Source organism: Camelus dromedarius, chromosome 16 (genome assembly GCF_036321535.1).
Source record: "Camelus dromedarius isolate mCamDro1 chromosome 16, mCamDro1.pat, whole genome shotgun sequence".
Classification (NCBI taxonomy): Eukaryota; Metazoa; Chordata; class Mammalia; order Artiodactyla; family Camelidae; genus Camelus; species Camelus dromedarius.
Window position 1 is genome coordinate 6,567,936 of NC_087451.1, and position 21,483 is coordinate 6,589,418.

The window sequence follows — 21,483 nt, forward strand, 5'->3', positions numbered from 1 at the left end:
GTTTGATGTTCCTGCAGTTTTCCCTGTAAATCCGAGTTGTAGCGAGTAACTCCCCATATATATGTAGGGATTCCACTTTGCAATTAAAAAGAACTTTGTGTTCCCAACCAGCTAGGTGAAGGATGGCTTTCACACACACTTCTCTCTGAGAACTGAGCATGTGGAGAGACGTTCGTTCATCTAGCACAAAGGGAACGGATTGCAGGAGAAAGTTTTACTCTGGATTCTCAGTATTTTTCCTAATGCCGGTTAGAAGTTCCTGCAGTTTTCCCTGTAAAACCGAGTAGTAGCGAGTAACTCCCCATATATATGTATGGGTTCCACTTTGCAACTAAAAAGAACTTTGTGTTCCCAACCAGCTAGGTGAAGGACGGCTTCCACACCCTCTTATCTCTCAGAACTGAGCATGTGGAAAGATGTTCGTTCATCTAGCACAAAGGGAACGGGTTGCAGGAGAAACTTTTACTCTGGATTCTCAGTGTTTTTCCTAGTGCCGGTTTGAAGTTCCTGCAGTTTTCACTTTAAAATCGTATTGGAGCGAGTACCTCCCCATATATATGTATGGAGTGAAGTTTGAAACTGAAAAGAAACTCCGTGTTCCCAAAAAGCTAGGTGAAGAACTGCTTGCACACGCATTTTTTCGGAGACCTGAGCATGAGGAGAGTCGTTCGTTCATCTAGCACAAAGGGAACAGTTTGCAGGAGAAACTTTTTTCTAGATTCTCAGTCTTTTTCCTAATGCCGGTTAGATGTTCCTGCAGTTTTCACTGTAAAACCGAGTTGGAGCGAGTACCTCCCCATATATATGTATGGAGTGCAGTTTGCAACTGAAAAGAAAATCTGTGTTCCCAACAAGCTAGGTGAAGTGCGGCTTTCACACACACTTATCTCTCAGAAATGAGCATGTAGAGAGACGTTCGTTCATCTAACACAAATGGAACGTTTTGCAGGAGGAACATTTACTCTGAATTTTCAGTGTGTTTACTAGTGCTGGTTTGAAGTTCCTGCAGTTTTCAATGTAAAATATAGTTGGAGGGAGTACCTCCCCTTATATATGTATGGAGTGCAGTTTGCATCTGAAAAGAAACATTGTGTTCCCTACAAGCTAGGAGAAGTACGGCTTTCACACACTCTTATCTCTCAGGACTGAGCATGTGGGGAGACGTTCGTTCATCTAGCACAAAGGGAACGGTTGGTAGGAGAAACTTTTACTCTGGTTTCTCAGTCTGTTTCATACTGCCGGTTAGAAGTACCTGCAGTTTTCCCTGTAAAACCGAGTTGTAGCGAGAAACTCCCCATATATATGTATGGGTTCCACTTTGCAACTAAAAAGAAAATATGTGTTCCCAACCAGCTAGGTGAAGGACGGCTTTCACACCCTCTTAACTCTCAGAACTGAGCATGTGGAGAGACGTTCGTTCATCTAGCACAAAGGGAACGGGTTGCAGGAGAAACTTTTACTCTGGATTTTCAGTGTGTTTCCTAGTGCTGGTTTGAAGTTCCTGCAGTTTTCACTATAAAACCTAGTTGGAGCGAGTACCTGCCCATATATATGTTTGGAGTGCAGTTTGCAACTGAAAAGAAACTTTGTGTTCCCTACAAGGTATGTGAAGGAAGGCTTTCACACGCACTTATGTCTGAGAACCGAGCATGTGGAGAGACGTTCCTTCATCTAGCACAAAGGGAACGGGTTGCAGGAGAAACTTTTACTCTGGTTGCACAGTGTGTTTCCTAGCGCGGGTATGAAGTCCTGCAGTTTTCACTTTAAAATCGAGTTGGAGCGAGTACATCCCCATATATATGTATGGACTGCAGTTTGCAACTGAAAAGAAACTTTGTGTTCCCTACAAGCTAAGTGAAGGACGGCTTTCACACACACTTATACCTGAGTACTGAGCATGTGGAGAGACTTTCTTTCATCTAGCACAAAGGGAACGGGTTGAGGAGGAACTTTTACTCTGGATTTTCAGTGTGTTTCATAGTGCTGGTTTGAAGTTCCTGCAGTTTTCACTGTAAAAACGAGTTGGAGCGAGTACCTCCCCATATATATGTATGGAGTGCAGTATGCATCAGAATAGAAACTTTGTGTTCCCTACAAGCTAGGTTAAGGACGGCTTGCACACAAAGTTTTCTCGGAGAACTGAGCATGTGGAGAGACGTTCGTTCATCTAGCACAAAGGGAACGGTTTGCAGGAGAAACTTTTACTTTGGTTTCTCGGTGTATTTCCTAGTGCGGGTTTGAAGTTCCTGCAGTTTTCACTTTAAAAACGAGTTGGAGCGGGTACCTCCCCATATATATGTATAGACTGCAATTTGCAACTGAAAAGAAACTTTGTGTTCCCTACAAGCTATATGAAAGACGGCTTTCACACACACTTATGTCTGAGAACTGAGCATGTGGAGAGACGTTCGTTCATCTAGCACGAAGGGAACGGTTTGCAGGAGAAACTTTTACTCGGGTTTCTCAGTGTGTTTCCTAGTGCCAGTTTGAAGTTCCTGCAGTTTTAACTGTAAAATCGAGTTGGAGAGAGTACCTCCCCATATATAGGTATGGAGTGCAGTTTGCAACTGAAAAGAATCTTTGTGTTCCGAACAAGCTATGTGAAGGACGGAATTCACACATAATTATCTCTCAGAACTGAGCATGTGGAGAGACGTTCGTTCATGTAGCTCAAAGGAACGGGTTGCAGGAGAAACTTTTACTCAGGTTTCTCAGTTTGTTTCCTAGTGCCGGTTTGAAGTTGCTGCAATTTTCACGGTAAAACAGAGTTGGGGCCAGTACCTCCCCTTATATATGTATGGAGTGCAGTATGCAACTGAAAAGAAACTCTGTGTTCCCAACAAGCTATGTGAAGTACGGCTTTCACAACCTCTTATCTTTCAGAACTGAGCATGTGGAGACACGTTTTTCCATCTAGCACAAAGGGAACGGTTTGCAGGAGAAACTTTTACTCTGGTTTCTCGGTGTGTTTCCTAGTGCCGCTTTGAAGTTCATGCAATATTCACGGTAAAAAATAGTTGCATCGAGTACCACCCCATATATATGTAAGGAGTGCAGTTTGCAACTGAAAAGAAACTATATTTTCCCAACAAGCTAGCTGAAGTACGGCTTTCACACACACTTATATCTCAGAACTGAGCATGTGCAGAGACGTTTGTTCATCTAGCACAAAGGGAACGGTATGCAGGTGGAACTTTTACTCTGGATTTTCAGTGTGTTTCCTAGTGCTGGTTTGAAGTTCCTGCAGTTTTCACTGTAAAAACTAGTTGGAGCTAGTACCTGCCCATAAATATGTATGGAGTGCAGTTAGCATCTGAAAAGAAACTTGGTGTTCCCTACAAGTTATGTGAAGGATGGCTTTCACACGCTCTTATGTCTGAGAACTGAGCATGTGGAGAGACGTTCGTTCATCTAGCACAAAGGGAACGGTTTGCAGGAGAAAATTTTACTCTGGTTTCTCAGTGTATTTCCTAGTGCCGGTTTGAAGCTCCTGCAGTTTTCACTGTAAAACCGAGTTGTAGCGAGTACCTTCCCTTATATATGTATGGAGGGCAGTTTGCATCTAAAAAGAAACATTGTGTTCCCTACAAGCTAGGTGCAGGACGGCTTTCACACACACTTTTCTCTCAGAACTGAGCATGTGGAGAGACATTCGTTCATCTAGCACAAAGGGAAAGGTTTGCAGGAGGAACTTATACTCTGGTTTCACAGTCTGTTTCCTAATGCCGGTTTGATGTTCCTGCAGTTTTCCCTGTAAATCCGAGTTGTAGCGAGTAACTCCCCATATATATGTAGGGATTCCACTTTGCAATTAAAAAGAACTTTGTGTTCCCAACCAGCTAGGTGAAGGGCGGCTTTTTCACACTCTTATCTCTGAGAACTGAGCATGTGGAGAGACGTTCGTTCATCTAGCACAAAGGGAACGGTTGGCAGGGGAAACTTTTACTCTGGTTTCCCAGTCTGTTTCCTAATGCCGGTTTGAAGTTCCTGCAGTTTTCACTGTAAAACCGAGTTGGAGCGAATACCTCCCCGTATATATGTATGGACTGCTGTTTGCAACTGAAAAGAAACTTTGTGTTCCCTACAAGCTAGGTGAAGGATGGCTTTCACACACACTTCTCTCTGAGAACTGAGCATGTGGAGAGACGTTCGTTCATCTAGCACAAAGGGAACGGATTGCAGGAGAAAGTTTTACTCTGGATTCTCAGTATTTTTCCTAATGCCGGTTAGAAGTTCCTGCAGTTTTCCCTGTAAAACCGAGTTGTAGCGAGTAACTCCCCATATATATGTATGGGTTCCACTTTGCAACTAAAAAGAACTTTGTGTTCCCAACCAGCTAGGTGAAGGACGGCTTCCACACCCTCTTATCTCTCAGAACTGAGCATGTGGAAAGATGTTCGTTCATCTAGCACAAAGGGAACGGGTTGCAGGAGAAACTTTTACTCTGGATTCTCAGTGTTTTTCCTAGTGCCGGTTTGAAGTTCCTGCAATTTTCACTGTAAAACCGAGTTGGAGCGAGTACCTCCCCATATATATGTATGGACTGCAGTTTGCAACTGAAAAGAAACTTTGTGTTCCCTACAAGCTAAGTGAAGGACGGCTTTCACACACACTTATACCTGAGTACTGAGCATGTGGAGAGACTTTCTTTCATCTAGCACAAATGGAACGGGTTGAGGAGGAACTTTTACTCTGGATTTTCACTGTGTTTCCTAGTGCTGGTTTGAAGTTCCTCCAGTTTTCACTGTAAAACAGAGTTGGAGTGAGTACCTCCCCATATATATGTATGGAGTGCAGTATGCATCAGAAAAGAAACTTTGTGTTCCCTACAAGCTAGGTTAAAGACGGCTTGCACACAAAGTTTTCTCGGTGAACTGAGCATGTGGAGAGACGTTCGTTCATCTAGCACAAATGGAACGGTTGGCAGGAGAAACTTTTTTTCAAGATTCTCAGTCTTTTTCCTAATTCCGGTTAGATGTTCCTGCAGTTTTCACTGTAAAACCGAGGTGGAGGGAATACCACCCCATATATATGTATGGACTGCAGTTTGCAACCGAAAAGATACTTTGTGTTCCCTACAAGATAAGTGAAGGAAGGCTTTCACACACACTTATCTCTGAGAATTGAGCATGTGGTGAGACGTTCGTTCATCTAGCACAAAGGGAACGGTTTGCAGGAGAAACTTTTTTTCAAGAATCTCAGTCTTTTTCCTAATGCCGGTTTGATGTTCCTGCAGTTTTAACTGTAAAATCGAGGTGGAGCGAATACCACCCCATATATATGTATGGACTGCAGTTTGCAACTGAAAAGAAACTTTGTGTTCCCTACAACCAATGTGAAGTACGGCTTTCACACACAATTATGACTGAGAACTGAGCATGTGGAGAAACGTTCGTTCATCTAGCACAAAGGGAACGGTTTGCAGGAGAACCTATTACTCTGGGTTCTCAGTGTTTTTCCTACTGCCGGTTTGAAGTTCCTGCAGTTTTCACTGTAATACCTAGTTGGAGCGAGTACCTCCCCATATATATGTATGGAGTGCAGTTTGCATCTGAAAAGAAAATTTGTGTTCCCTACAAGCTATGTGAAGTACGGCTTTCACACACAGTTATGTCTGAGAACTGAGCATGTGGAGAGACGATTGTTCATCTATCACAAAGGGAACGGTTTGCAGGAGAATCTTTTACTCTGGTTTCTCAGTGTGTTTCCTAGTGCCAGTTTGAAGTTCCTGCAGTTTTCACTGTAAAACCGAATTTGAGCGAGTAACTTCCCATATATCTGTATGGAGTGCAGAAGGCAACTGAAAAGAAACTCTGTGTTCCCAACAAGCTACGTGAAGGATGGCTTTCACACACACTTATCTCTCAGAACTGAGCATGTTTAGAGACGTTCGTTCATCTAGCACAAAAGGAACGGTTTGCAGGAGGAACTTTTACTCTGGATATTCAGTGTGTTTCCTAGTGCCGGTATGAGGTTCCTGCAGTTTTCACTGTAAAAGAGAGTTGGATCGAGTAACTCCCCATATGTATGTATGGATTGCAGTTTGGAACTGAAAAGAAAATCTGTGTTCCCAACAAGCTACGTGAAGTACGGCTTTCACACACACTTATCTCTCAGAACTGAGCATGTGGAGAGACGTTCGTTCATCTAGCACAAAAGGAACGGTTTGCAGGAGGAACTATTACTCTGGATTTTCAGTGTGTTTCCTAGTACTGGTTTGAAGTTCCTGCAGTTTTCACTGTAAAAACGAGTTGGAGCCTGTACCTCCCCATATATATGTATGGAGTGCAGTTTGCAACTAAAAAGAAACTCTGTGTTCCCAACAAGCTAGGTGAAGGACGGCTTTCACACACACTTATATCTCAGAACTGAGCATGTGCAGAGACTTTCGTTCATCTAGCACAAAGGAACGGTTTGCAGGAGGAACTTTTACTCTGGATTTTCAGTGTGTTTCCTAGTACTAGTTTGACGTTCCTGCAGTTTTCACTGTAAAACCGAGTTGGAGCGAGTACCTCCCCATATATATGTATGGAGCGCAGTTTGCATCTGAAAAGAAACTTTGTGTTCCCTACAAGCTATGTGAAGGACGGCTTTCACACACAGTTATGTCTGAGAACTGAGCATGTGGAGAGACGTTCGTTCATCTAGCACAAAGGGAATGGTTTGCAGGAGAATCTTTTACTCTGGTTTCTCAGTGCGTTTCCAAGTGCCGGTTTGAAGTTCCTGCAGTTTTCACTGTAAAACCGAGTTGGAGCTAGTACCTCCCCATATATATGTATGGAGTGCAGTTTGCATCTGAAAAGAAACTTTGTTTTCCCTACAAGCTATGTGAAGAATGGCTTTCACACACACTTATGTCTGAGAACTGAGCATGTGGAGAGACGTTCGTTCATCTAGCACAAAGGGAACGTTTTCCAGAGAATCTTTTACTCTGGATATTCAGTGTTTTTCCTAGTGCCGGTTTGAAGTTCCTGCAGTTTTCACTGTTAAAACTAGTTGGAGCGTGTTCCTCCCCATATATATGTATGGAGTACAGTTTGAATCTGAAAAGAAACTTTGTGTTCCCTACAAGCTATGTGAAGGACGGCTTTCACACACAATTATGTCTGAGAACTGAGCATGTGGAAAGACGTTCATTCATCTAGCACAAAAGGAACGGTTTGCAGGAGGAACATTTACTCTGGATTTTCAGAGTGTTCCTAGTGCTGGTTTGAAGTTCCTGCAGTTTTCACTGTAAAACCGAGTTGGAGCGAGTACCTCCCCATATATATTTATGGAGTGCAGTTTGCATCTGAAAAGAAACTTTGTGTTCCCTACAAGCTATGTGAAGGACGGCTTTCACACACACTTATGTCTGAGTACTGAGCATGTGGATAGACTTTCGTTCATCTAGCACAAAGGGAACGGTATGCAGGAGAATCTTTTACTCTGGATTCTCAGTGCATTTCCTAGTGCCGGTTTGAAGTTCCTGCAGTTTTCACTTTAAAACCGAGTTGGAGCGATTACCTTCCCATATATATGTATGGAGTGCAGATGGCAACTGAAAAGAAACTCTGTGTTCCCAACAAGGTACGTGAAGGACGGCTTTCACACACAATTATGTCTCAGAACTGAGCATGTGGAGAGACGTTCGTTCATCTAGCACAAAAGGAATGGTTTGCAGGAGGAACTTTTACTCTGGATTTTCAGTGTGTTTCCTTGTACTGGTATGAAGTTCCTGCAGTTTCACTGTAAAAACAAGTTGGTGTGAGTACCTCCCCATACATATGTATGGAGTGCAGTTTGCATCTGAAAAGAAACTTTGTGTTCCCTACAAGCTATGTGAAGGACGGATTTTACACACACTTATGTCTGAGAACTGAGCATGTGGAGAGACGTTCGTTCATCTAGCACAAAGAACGGTTTGCAGGAGAAACTTTTATCTGGTTTCTCAGTGTGTTTCCTAGTGCCAGTTTGAAGTTCCTGCAGTTTTCACTGTAAAATCTAGTTGGAGCGAGTACCTCCCCATATATATGTATGGAGCGCAGTTTGCATCTGAAAAGAAACTTTGTGTTCCCTACAAGCTATGTGAAGGACGGCTTTCACACACACATATGTCTGAGTACTGAGCATGTGGATAGACTTTCGTTCATCTAGCACAAAGGGAACGGTATGCAGGAGAATCTTTTACTCTGGTTTCTCAGTGTGTTTCCTAGTAATGGTTTGAAGTTCCTGCAGTTTTCACTGTAAAATCGAGTTGGATCGTGTACCTCCCCATATATATGTATGGAGTGCAGTTTGCATCTGAAAAGAAACTTTGTTTTCCCTACAAGCTATGTGAAGGATGGCTTTCACACACAATTATGTCTGAGAACTGAGCATGTGGAGAGACGTTCGTTCATCTAGCACAAAGGGAACGTTTTCCAGAGAATCTTTTACTCTGGATATTCAGTGTTTTTCCTAGTGCCGGTTTGAAGTTCCTGCAGTTTTCACTGTTAAAACTAGTTGGAGCGTGTTCCTCCCCATATATATGTATGGAGTGCAGTTTGAATCTGAAAAGAAACTTTGTGTTCCCTACAAGCTATGTGAAGGACGGCTTTCACACACAATTATGTCTGAGAACTGATCATGTGGAGAGACGTTCATTCATCTAGCACAAAAGGAACGGTTTGCAGGAGGAACTTTTACTCTGGATTTTCAGAGTGTTCCTAGTGCTGGTTTGAAGTTCCTGCAGTTTTCACTGTAAAACCGAGTTGGAGCGAGTACCTCCCCATTTATATGTATGGAGTGCAGGTTGCTTCTGAAAAGAAACTTTGTGTTCCCTGCAAGCTATGTGAAGGATGGCTTTAACACACAATTATGTCTGAGAACTGAGCATGTGGAGAGACGTTCGTTCATCTAGCACAAAGGGAACGTTTTGCAGGAGAATCTTTTACTCTGGGTATTCAGTGTGTTTCCTAGTGCAGGTTTGAAGTTCCTGCACTTTTCACTGTAAAACCTAGTTGGATCGAGTACCTCCCCATATATATGTATGAGTGCAGTTTGCAACTGAAAAAAACTCTGTGTTCCCAACAAGCTACGTGAAGGTCGGCTTTCACACACAATTATCTCTCAGAACTCAGCATGAGGAGAGACGTTCGTTCATCTAGCACAAAAGGAATGGTTTGCAGGAGGAACTTTTACTATGGATTTTCAGTGTGTTTCCTAGTACGGGTATGAAGTTCCTGCAGTTTCACTCTAAAAACAAGTTGGTGTGAGTACCTCCCCATACATATGTATGGAGTGCAGTTTGCATCTGAAAAGAAACTTTGTGTTCCCTACAAGCTATGTGAAGGACGGATTTTACACACACTTATGTCTGAGAACTGAGCATGTGGAGAGACGTTCGTTCATCTAGCACAAAGAACGGTTTGCAGGAGAAACTTTTATCTGGTTTCTCAGTGTGTTTCCTAGTGCCAGTTTGAAGTTCCTGCAGTTTTCACTGTAAAATCTAGTTGGAGCGAGTACCTCCCCATATATATGTATGGAGCGCAGTTTGCATCTGAAAAGAAACTTTGTGTTCCCTACAAGCTATGTGAAGGACGGCTTTCACACACAGTTATGTCTGAGAACTGAGCATGTGTAGAGACGTTCGTTCATCTAGCACAAAGGGAACGGTTTGCAGGAGAATCTTTTACTTTGGTTTCTCAGTGCGTTTCCTAGTGCCGGTTTGAAGTTCCTGCAGTTTTCACTGTAAAACCGAGTTGGAGCGATTAACTTCCCATATATATGTATGGAGTGCAGATGGCAACTGAAAAGAAACACTGTGTTCCCAACAAGCTACGTGAAGGACGGCTTTCACACACACATATCTCTCAGAACTGAGCATGTGGAGAGACGTTCGTTCATCTAGCACAGAATAAACGGTTTGCAGGAGGAACTTTTACTCTGGATTTTCAGTGTGTTTCCTAGTACTGGTTTGAAGTTCCTGCAGTTTTCACTGTAAAACCGAGTTGGAGCTAGTAACTCCCCATATATATGTATGGAGTGCAGTTTGCATCTGAAAAGAAACTTTGTGTTCCCTACAAGCTACGTGAAGTACGGCTTTCACACACAATTATGTCTGAGAACTGAGCATGTGGAGAGACGTTCGTTCATCTAGCACAAAGGGAACGGTTTGCCGGAGAATCTTTTACTCTGGTTTCTCAGTGTTTTTCCTACTGCCGGTTTGAAGTTCCTGCAGTTTTCACTGTAAAACCTAGTTGGAGCGAGTACCTCCCCATATATATTTATGGAGTGCAGTTTACATCTGAAAAGAAACTTTGTGTTCCCTACAAGCTATGTGAAGGACGGCTTTCACACACACTTATGTCTGAGTACTGAGCATGTGGATAGACTTTCGTTCATCTAGCACAAAGGGAACGGTATGCAGGAGAATCTTTTACTCTGGTTTCTCAGTGTGTTTCCTAGTACTGGTTTGAATTTCCTGCAGTTTTCACTGTAAAATCGAGTTGGATCGTGTACCTCCCCATATATATGTATGGAGGGCAGTTTGCATCTGAAAAGAAACTTTGTTTTCCCTACAAGCTATGTGAAGGATGGCTTTCACACACACTTATGTCTGAGAACTGAGCATGTGGAGAGACGTTCGTTCATCTAGCACAAAGGGAACGTTTTCCAGAGAATCTTTTACTCTGGATATTCAGTGTTTTTCCTAGTGCCGGTTTGAAGTTCCTGCAGTTTTCACTGTTAAAACTAGTTGGAGCGTGTTCCTCCCCATATATATGTATGGAGTGCTGTTTGCATCTGAAAAGAAACTTTGTGTTCCCTACAAGCTATGTGAAGGACGGCTTTCACACACAATTATGTCTGAGAACTGAGCATGTGGAGAGACGTTCATTCATCTAGCACAAAAGGAACGGTTTGCAGGAGGAAGTTTTACTCTGGATTTTCAGAGTGTTCCTAATGCTGGTTTGAAGTTCCTGCAGTTTTCACTGTAAAACCGAGTTGGAGCGAGTACCTCCCCATTTATATGTATGGAGTGCAGGTAGCTTCTGAAAAGAAACTTTGTGTTCCCTGCAAGCTATGTGAAGGATGGCTTTCACACACAATTATGTCTGAGAACTGAGCATGTGGAGAGACGTTCGTTCATCTAGCACAAAGGGAAAGTTTTGCAGGAGGAAATTTTCTCTGGATATTCAGTGTGTTTCCATTGCCGGTATGAGGTTCCTGCAGTTTTCACTTTAAAACCTATTTGGATCGAGTACCTCCCCATATATATGTATGGAGTGCAGTTTGCAACTGAAAAAAACTCTGTGTTCCCAACAAGCTACGTGAAGGTCGGCTTTCACACACAATTATCTCTCAGAACTCAGCATGAGGAGAGACGTTCGTTCATCTAGCACAAAAGGAATGGTTGCAGGAGGAACTTTTACTCTGGATTTTCAGTGTGTTTCCTAGTACTGGTATGAAGTTCCTGCAGTTTCACTGTAAAAACAAGTTGGTGTGAGTACTTCCCCATATATATGTATGGAGTGCAGTTTGCATCTGAAAAGAAACTTTGTGTTCCCTACAAGCTATGTGAAGGACAGATTTTACACACACTTATGTCTGAGAACTGAGCATGTGGAGAGACGTTCGTTCATCTAGCACAAAGAACGGTTTGCAGGAGAAACTTTTAATCTGGTTTCTCAGTGTGTTTCCTAGTGCCAGTTTGAAGTTCCTGCAGATTTCACTGTAAAACCTAGTTGGAGCGAGTACCTCCCCATATATATGTATGGAGCGCAGTTTGCATCTGAAAAGAAACTTTGTGTTCCCTACAAGCTATGTGAAGTACGGCTTACACACACTTATGTCTGAGAATTGAGCATTTGGGGAGACGTTCGTTCATCTAGCACAAAGGGAACGGTTTGCAGGAGAATCTTTTACTCTGGTTTCTCAGTGCGTTTCCTAGTGCCGGTTTGAAGTTCCTGCAGTTTTCACTGTAAAACCGAGTTGGAGCGATTACCTTCCCATATATATGTATGGAGTGCAGATGGCAACTGAAAAGAAACTCTGTGTTCCCAACAAGCTACGTGAAGGACGGCTTTCACACACACATATCTCTCAGAACTGAGCATGTGGAGAGACGTTCGTTTATCTAGCACAATATAAAAGGTTTGCAGGAGGAACTTTTTCTCTGGATTTTCAGTGTGTTTCCTAGTACTGGTTTGAAGTTCCTGCAGTTTTCACTTTAAAACCGAGTTGGAGCTAGTACCTCCCCATATATATGTATGGAGTGCAGTTTGCATCTGAAAAGAAACTTTGTGTTCCCTACAAGCTATGTGAAGGACGGCTTTCACACACAATTATGTCTGAGAACTGAGCATGTGGAGAGACGTTCGTTCATCTAGCACAAAAGGAACTGTTTGCAGGAGAATCTTTTACTCTGGTTTCTCAGTGTTTTTCCGACTGCCGGTTTGAAGTTCCTGCAGTTTTCACTGTAAAACCTAGTTGGAGCGAGTACCTCCCCATATATATTTATGGAGTGCAGTTTGCATCTGAAAAGAAACTTTGTGTTCCCTACAAGCTATGTGAAGGACGGCTTTCACACACACTTATGTCTGAGTACTGAGCATGTGGATAGACTTTCGTTCATCTAGCACAAAGGGAACGGTATGCAGGAGAATCTTTTACTCTGGTTTCTCAGTGTGTTTCCTAGTACTGGTTTGAAGTTCCTGCAGTTTTCACTGTAAAATCGAGTTGGAGCGAGTACCTCCCCATATATATGTATGGAGTGCAGTTTGCATCTGAAAAGAAACTTTGTTTTCCCTACAAGCTATGTGAAGGATGGCTTTCACACACACTTATGTCTGAGAACTGAGCATGTGGAGAGACTTTCGTTCATCTAGCACAAAGGGAACTTTTTCCAGAGAATCTTTTACTCTGGATATTCAGTGTTTTTCCTAGTGCCGGTTTGAAGTTCCCGCAGTTTTCACTGTAAAACTTAGTTGGAGCGAGTACCTCCCCATATATATGTATGGAGTGCAGTTTGCATCGAAAAGAAACTTTGTGTTCCCTACAATATATGTGAAGGACGGCTTTCACACACACTTATTTCTGAGAACTGAGCATGTGGAGAGACATTCGTTCATCAGGAACAAAGGGAAAGATTTGCAGGAGGAACTTTTTCTCTGGATATTCAGTGTGTTTCCATTGCCGGTATGAGGTTCCTGCAGTTTTCACTGTAAAACCTAGTTGGATCGAGTACCTCCCCATATATATGTATGGAGTGCAGTTTGCAACTGAAAAAAACTCTGTGTTCCCAACAAGCTACGTGAAGGTCGGCTTTCACACACAATTATCTCTCAGAACTCAGCATGAGGAGAGACGTTCGTTCATCTAGCACAAAAAGATTGGTTTGCAGGAGGAACTTTTACTCTGGATTTTCAGTGTGTTTCCTAGTACTGGTATGAAGTTCCTGCAGTTTCACTGTAAAACCGAGTTGGTGTGAGTACCTCCCCATATATATGTATGGAGTGCACTTTGCATCTGAAAAGAAACTTTGTGTTCCCTACAAGCTATGTGAAGGACGGATTTTACACACACTTATGTCTGAGAACTGAGCATGTGGAGAGACGTTCGTTCATCTAGCACAAAGAACGGTTTGCAGGAGAAACTTTTACTCTGGTTTCTCAGTGTGTTTCCTAGTGCCAGTTTGAAGTTCCTGCAGATTTCACTGTAAAACCTAGTTGGAGCGAGTACCTCCCCATAAATATGTATGGAGCGCAGTTTGCATCTGAAAAGAAAATTTGTGTTCCCTACAAGCTATGTGAAGTACGGCTTACACACACTTATGTCTGAGAATTGAGCATTTGGAGAGACGTTCGTTCATTTAGCACAAAAGGAACGGTTTGCAGGAGGAACTTTTACTCTGGATTTTCAGAGTGTTTCCTAGTGCTGGTTTGAAGTTCCTGCAGTTTTCACTGTAAAACAGAGTTGGAGCGAGTACCTACCCGTATATAGTTATGGAGTGCAGTTTGCATCTGAAAAGAAACTCTGTGTTCCCAACAAGCTACCTGAAGGACGGCTTTCACACACAATTATGTCTGAGATCTGAGCATGTGGAGAGACGTTCGTTCATCTAGGACAAAAGCAAAGGTTTGCAGGAGAAACTTTACTCTGGATTTTCAGTGTGTTTCCTAGTACTGGTTTGAAGTTCCTGCAGTTTTCACTGTAAAACCTAGTTGGTGCGAGTACCTCCCCATATACATGTATGGAGTGCAGTTTGCATCTGTAAAGAAACTTTGTGTTCCCTACAAGCTATGTGAAGGACGGCTTTCACACACACATGTCTGAGAACTGAGCATGTGGAGAGACGTTTATTCATCTAGCACAAAGGGAACGGTTTGCAGGAGAATCTTTAATCTGGTTTCTCAGTGTGAATCCTAGTGCCGGTTTGAAGTTCCTGCAGTTTTCACTGTAAAACCGAGTTGGAGCGAGTACCTTCCCATATATATGTATGGAGTGCAGAAAGCAACTGAAAAGAAACTCTCTGTTCCCAACAAGCTACGTGAAGGGCGGCTTTCACACATACTTATCTCTCAGAACTGAGCATGTGGAGAGACGTTCGTTCATGTAGCACAAAAGGAACGGTTTGCAGGAGGAACTTTTACTCTGGATTTTCAGTGTGTTTCCTAATACTGATTTGAAGTTCCTGCAGTTTTCACTGTAAAACCTAGTTGGAGCGAGTACTTCCCCATATATATGTATGGAGTGCTGTTTGCATCTGAAAAGAAACTTTGTGTTCCCTACAAGCTATGTGAATGACGGCTGTAACACACTCTTATGTCTGAGAACTGAGCATGTGGAGAGACGTTCGTTCATCTAGCTCAAAGGGAACGGGTTGCTGGAGGAACTTTTACTCTGGATTTTCAGAGTGTTTCCTAGTGCTGGTTTGAAGTTCCTGCAGTTTTCAGTTTTAAACCTAGTTGGAGCGAGTACCTCCCAATATATAATTATGGAGTGCAGTTTGCAACTGAAAAGAAACTCTGTGTTCCCAACAAGCTAGGTGAAGGACGGCTTTCACACACACTTATGTCTGAGAACTGAGCATGTGGAGAGACATTCGTTCATCAGGAACAAAGTGAAAGATTTGCAGGAGGAACTTTTTCTCTGGATATTCAGTGTGTTTCCATTGCCGGTATGAGGTTCCTGCAGTTTTCACTTTAAAACCTAGTTGGATCGAGTACCTCCCCATATATATGTATGGAGTGCAGTTTGCAACTGAAAAAAACTCTGTGTTCCCAACAAGCTACGTGAAGGTCGGCTTTCACACACAATTATCTCTCAGAACTCAGCATGAGGAGAGACGTTCGTTCATCTAGCACAAAAGGAATGGTTTGCAGGAGGAACTTTTACTCTGGATTTTCAGTGTGTTTCCTAGTACTGGTATGAAGTTCCTGCAGTTTCACTGTAAAAACAAGTTGGTGTGAGTACTTCCCCATATATATGTATGGAGTGCAGTTTGCATCTGAAAAGAAACTTTGTGTTCCCTACAAGCTATGTGAAGGACAGATTTTACACACACTTATGTCTGAGAACTGAGCATGTGGAGAGACGTTCGTTCATCTAGCACAAAGAACGGTTTGCAGGAGAAATTTTTACTCTGGTTTCTCAGTGTGTTTCCTAGTGCCAGTTTGAAGTTCCTGCAGATTTCACTGTAAAACCTAGTTGGAGCGAGTACCTCCCCATATATATGTATGGAGCGCAGTTTGCATCTGAAAAGAAACTTTGTGTTCCCTACAAGCTATGTGAAGTACGGCTTACACACACTTATGTCTGAGAATTGAGCATTTGGAGAGACGTTCGTTCATCTAGCACAAAGGGAACGGTTTGCAGGAGAATCTTTTACTCTGGTTTCTCAGTGCGTTTCCTAGTGCCGGTTTGAAGTTCCTGCAGTTTTCACTGTAAAACAGAGTTGGAGCGATTACCTTCCCATATATATGTATGGAGTGCAGATGGCAACTGAAAAGAAACTCTGTGTTCCCAACAAGCTACGTGAAGGACGGCTTTCACACACACTTATGTCTGAGTACTGAGCATGTGGATAGACTTTCGTTCATCTAGCACAAAGGGAACGGTATGCAGGAGAATCTTTTACTCTGGTTTCTCAGTGTGTTTCCTAGTACTGGTTTGAAGTTCCTGCAGTTTTCACTGTAAAATCGAGTTGGAGCGAGTACCTCCCCATATATATGTATGGAGTGCAGTTTGCATCTGAAAAGAAACTTTGTTTTCCTACAAGCTATGTGAAGGATGGCTTTCACACACACTTATGTCTGAGAACTGAGCATGTGGAGAGACTTTCGTTCATCTAGCACAAAGGGAACTTTTTCCAGAGAATCTTTTACTCTGGATATTCAGTGTTTTTCCTAGTGCCGGTTTGAAGTTCCCGCAGTTTTCACTGTAAAACTTAGTTGGAGCGAGTACCTCCCCATATATATGTATGGAGTGCAGTTTGCATCGAAAAGAAACTTTGTGTTCCCTACAATATATGTGAAGGACGGCTTTCACACACACTTATTTCTGAGAACTGAGCATGTGGAGAGACATTCGTTCATCAGGAACAAAGGGAAAGATTTGCAGGAGGAACTTTTTCTCTGGATATTCAGTGTGTTTCCATTGCCGGTATGAGGTTCCTGCAGTTTTCACTGTAAAACCTAGTTGGATCGAGTACCTCCCCATATATATGTATGGAGTGCAGTTTGCAACTGAAAAAAACTCTGTGTTCCCAACAAGCTACGTGAAGGTCGGCTTTCACACACAATTATCTCTCAGAACTCAGCATGAGGAGAGACGTTCGTTCATCTAGCACAAAAAGAATGGTTTGCAGGAGGAACTTTTACTCTGGATTTTCAGTGTGTTTCCTAGTACTGGTATGAAGTTCCTGCAGTTTCACTGTAAAACCGAGTTGGTGTGAGTACCTCCCCATATATATGTATGGAGTGCAGTTTGCATCTGAAAAGAAACTTTGTGTTCCCTACAAGCTATGTGAAGGACAGATTTTACACACACTTATGTCTGAGAACTGAGCATGTGGAGAGACGTTCGTTCATCTAGCACAAAGAACGGTTTGCAGGAGAAACTTTTACTCTGGTTTCTCAGTGTGTTTCCTAGTGCCAGTTTGAAGTTCCTGCAGATTTCACTGTAAAACCTAGTTGGAGCGAGTACCTCCCCATATATATGTATGGAGCGCAGTTTGCATCTGAAAAGAAAATTTGTGTTCCCTACAAGCTATGTGAAGTACGGCTTACACACACTTATGTCTGAGAATTGAGCATTTGGAGAGACGTTCGTTCATTTAGCACAAAAGGAACGGTTTGCAGGAGGAACTTTTACTCTGGATTTTCAGAGTGTTTCCTAGTGCTGGTTTGAAGTTCCTGCAGTTTTCACTGTAAAACAGAGTTGGAGCGAGTACCTACCCATATATAGTTATGGAGTGCAGTTTGCATCTGAAAAGAAACTCTGTGTTCCCAACAAGCTACCTGAAGGACGGCTTTCACACACAATTATGTCTGAGAACTGAGCATGTGGAGAGACGTTCGTTCATCTAGGGCAAAAGCAAAGGTTTGCAGGAGAAACTTTACTCTGGATTTTCAGTGTGTTTCCTAGTACTGGTTTGAAGTTCCTGCAGTTTTCACTGTAAAACCTAGTTGGTGCGAGTACCTCCCCATATACATGTATGGAGTGCAGTTTGCATCTGTAAAGAAACTTTGTGTTCCCTACAAGCTATGTGAAGGACGGCTTTCACACACACATGTCTGAGAACTGAGCATGTGGAGAGACGTTTATTCATCTAGCACAAAGGGAACGGTTTGCAGGAGAATCTTTAATCTGGTTTCTCAGTGTGAATCCTAGTGCCGGTTTGAAGTTCCTGCAGTTTTCACTGTAAAACCGAGTTGGAGCGAGTACCTTCCCATATATCTGTATGGAGTGCAGAAAGCAACTGAAAAGAAACTCTCTGTTCCCAACAAGCTACGTGAAGGGCGGCTTTCACACATACTTATCTCTCAGAACTGAGCATGTGGAGAGACGTTCGTTCATGTAGCACAAAAGGAACGGCTTGCAGGAGGAACTTTTACTCTGGATTTTCAGTGTGTTTCCTAATACTGATTTGAAGTTCCTGCAGTTTTCACTGTAAAACCTAGTTGGAGCGAGTACTTCCCCATATATATGTATGGAGTGCTGTTTGCATCTGAAAAGAAACTTTGTGTTCCCTACAAGCTATGTGAATGACGGCTGTAACACACTCTTATGTCTGAGAACTGAGCATGTGGAGAGACGTTCGTTCATCTAGCTCAAAGGGAACGGGTTGCAGGAGGAAATTTACTCTGGATTTTCAGAGTGTTTCCTAGTGCTGGTTTGAAGTTCCTGCAGTTTTCAGTTTTAAACCTAGTTGGAGCGAGTACCTCCCAATATATAATTATGGAGTGCAGTTTGCAACTGAAAAGAAACTCTGTGTTCCCAACAAGCTAGGTGAAGGACGGCTTTCACACACACTTATGTCTGAGAACTGAGCATGTGGAGAGACATTCGTTCATCAGGAACAAAGGGAAAGATTTGCAGGAGGAACTTTTTCTCTGGATATTCAGTGTGTTTCCATTGCCGGTATGAGGTTCCTGCAGTTTTCACTGTAAAACCTAGTTGGATCGAGTACCTCCCCATATATATGTATGGAGTGCAGTTTGCAACTGAAAAAAACTCTGTGTTCCCAACAAGCTACGTGAAGGTCGGCTTTCACACACAATTATCTCTCAGAACTCAGCTTGAGGAGAGACGTTCGTTCATCTAGCACAAAAAGAATGGTTTGCAGGAGGAACTTTTACTCTGGATTTTCAGTGTGTTTCCTAGTACTGGTATGAAGTTCCTGCAGTTTCACTGTAAAACCGAGTTGGTGTGAGTACCTCCCCATATATATGTATGGAGTGCAGTTTTCATCTGAAAAGAAACTTTGTGTTCCCTACAAGCTATGTGAAGGACGGATTTTACACACACTTATGTCTGAGAACTGAGCATGTGGAGAGACGTTCGTTCATCTAGCACAAAGAACGGTTTGCAGGAGAAACTTTTACTCTGGTTTCTCAGTGTGTTTCCTAGTGCCAGTTTGATGTTCCTGCAGATTTCACTGTAAAACCTAGTTGGAGCGAGTACCTCCCCATATATATGTATGGAGCGCAGTTTGCATCTGAAAAGAAAATTTGTGTTCCCTACAAGCTATGTGAAGTACGGCTTACACACACTTATGTCTGAGAATTGAGCATTTGGAGAGACGTTCGTTCATTTAGCACAAAAGGAACGGTTTGCAGGAGGAACTTTTACTCTGGATTTTCAGAGTGTTTCCTAGTGCTGGTTTGAAGTTCCTGCAGTTTTCACTGTAAAACAGAGTTGGAGCGAGTACCTATCCATATATAATTATGGAGTGCAGTTTGCATCTGAAAAGAAACTCTGTGTTCCCAACAAGCTACCTGAAGGACGGCTTTCACACACAATTATGTCTGAGAACTGAGCATGTGGAGAGACGTTCGTTCATCTAGGGCAAAAGCAAAGGTTTGCAGGAGAAACTTTACTCTGGATTTTCAGTGTGTTTCCTAGTACTGGTTTGAAGTTCCTGCAGTTTTCACTGTAAAACCTAGTTGGTGCGAGTACCTCCCCATATACATGTATGGAGTGCAGTTTGCATCTGTAAAGAAACTTTGTGTTCCCTACAAGCTATGTGAAGGACGGCCTTCACACACACATGTCTGAGAACTGAGCATGTGGAGAGACGTTTATTCATCTAGCACAAAGGGAACGGTTTGCAGGAGAATCTTTAATCTGGTTTCTCAGTGTGAATCCTAGTGCCGGTTTGAAGTTCCTGCAGTTTTCACTGTATAACCGAGTTGGAGCGAGTACCTTCCCATATATCTGTATGGAGTGCAGAAAGCAACTGAAAAGAAACTCTCTGTTCCCAACAAGCTACGTGAAGGGCGGCTTTCACACATACTTATCTCTCAGAACAGAGCATGTGGAGAGACGTTCGTTCATGTAGCACAAAAAGAACGGTTTGCAGGAGAATCTTTTACTCTGGATTTTCAGTGTGTTTCCTAATACTGATTTGAAGTTCCTGCAGTTTTCACTGTAAAACCTAGTTGGAGCGAGTACTTCCCCATATATATGTATGGAGTGCTGTTTGCATCTGAAAAGAAACTTTGTGTTCCCTACAAGCTATGTGAATGACGGCTGTAACACACTCTTATGTCTGAGAACTGAGCATGTGGAGAGACGTTCGTTCATCTAGCTCAAAGGGAACGGGTTGCAGGAGGAACTTTTACTCTGGATTTTCAGAGTGTTTCCTAGTGCTGGTTTGAAGTTCCTGCAGTTTTCAGTTTTAAACCTAGTTGGAGCGAGTACCTCCCAATATATAATTATGGAGTGCAGTTTGCAACTGAAAAGAAACTCTGTGTTCCCAACAAGCTAGGTGAAGGACGGCTTTCACACACACTTATGTCTGAGAACTGAGCATGTGGATAGACGTTCGTTCATCTAGCACAAAGGGAACTGTTTGCAGGAGAAAATATTACTCTGGTTTCTCAGTGTGTTTCCTAGTGCCGGTTTGAAGTTCCTGCAGTTTTCACTGTAAAACCGAGTTGGAGCGAGTACCTTCCCATATATATGTATGGAGTGCATTTGGCAACTGAAAAGAAACTCTGTGTTCCCAACAAGCTAGGTGAAAAACGGCATTCACACTCGCATATATCTCAGAAATGAGCATGTGGAGAGAAGTTCATTCATCTAGCACAAATGAGACGGGTTGCAGGAGGAACTTTTACTCTGGATATTCAGTGTGTTTCCTAGTGCTGGTTTGAAGTTCCTGCAGTTTTCAGTGTAAAACCGATTTGCAGCGAGTACCTCCCCATATATATGTATGGAGTGCTGTTTGCAACTGAAAAGAAACTCTGTGTTCCCAACAAGCTAGTTGAAGGACGGCTTTCACACACACTTATCTCTCAGAACTGAGCATGTGGAGAGACGTTCATTCATCTAGCACAAAGGAAAAGGGTTGCAAGTGAAACTTTCAATCTGGTTTCTCAGTTTATTTCCTAATGCCGGTTAGAAGTTCCTGCAGTTTTCCCTGTAAAACAGAGTTGGAGCGAGTAAATCCCCATATATATTTATGGGTTCCACTTTGCAACTGAAAAGAAATTTTCTGTTCCCAAACATCTATGTGAAGGTCGGCTTTCACACACACTTTTCCCTCAGAATTGAGCATGTGGAGGGACGTTCGTTCATCTAGCACAAAGGGAACGGGTTGCAGTAGAAACTTTCACTCTGTGTTCTCAGTGTGTTTCCTAGTGCCAGTTTGAAGTTCCTGCAGTTTTCACTGTAAAACCGACTTGGAGCGAGTAACTCCCCATATATATGTATGGAGTGCAGTTTGCAACTGAAAAGAAACTTTGTGTTCCCCACAAGCTCGGTGAAGTATGGCTTTCACACAAACTTATCTCTCAG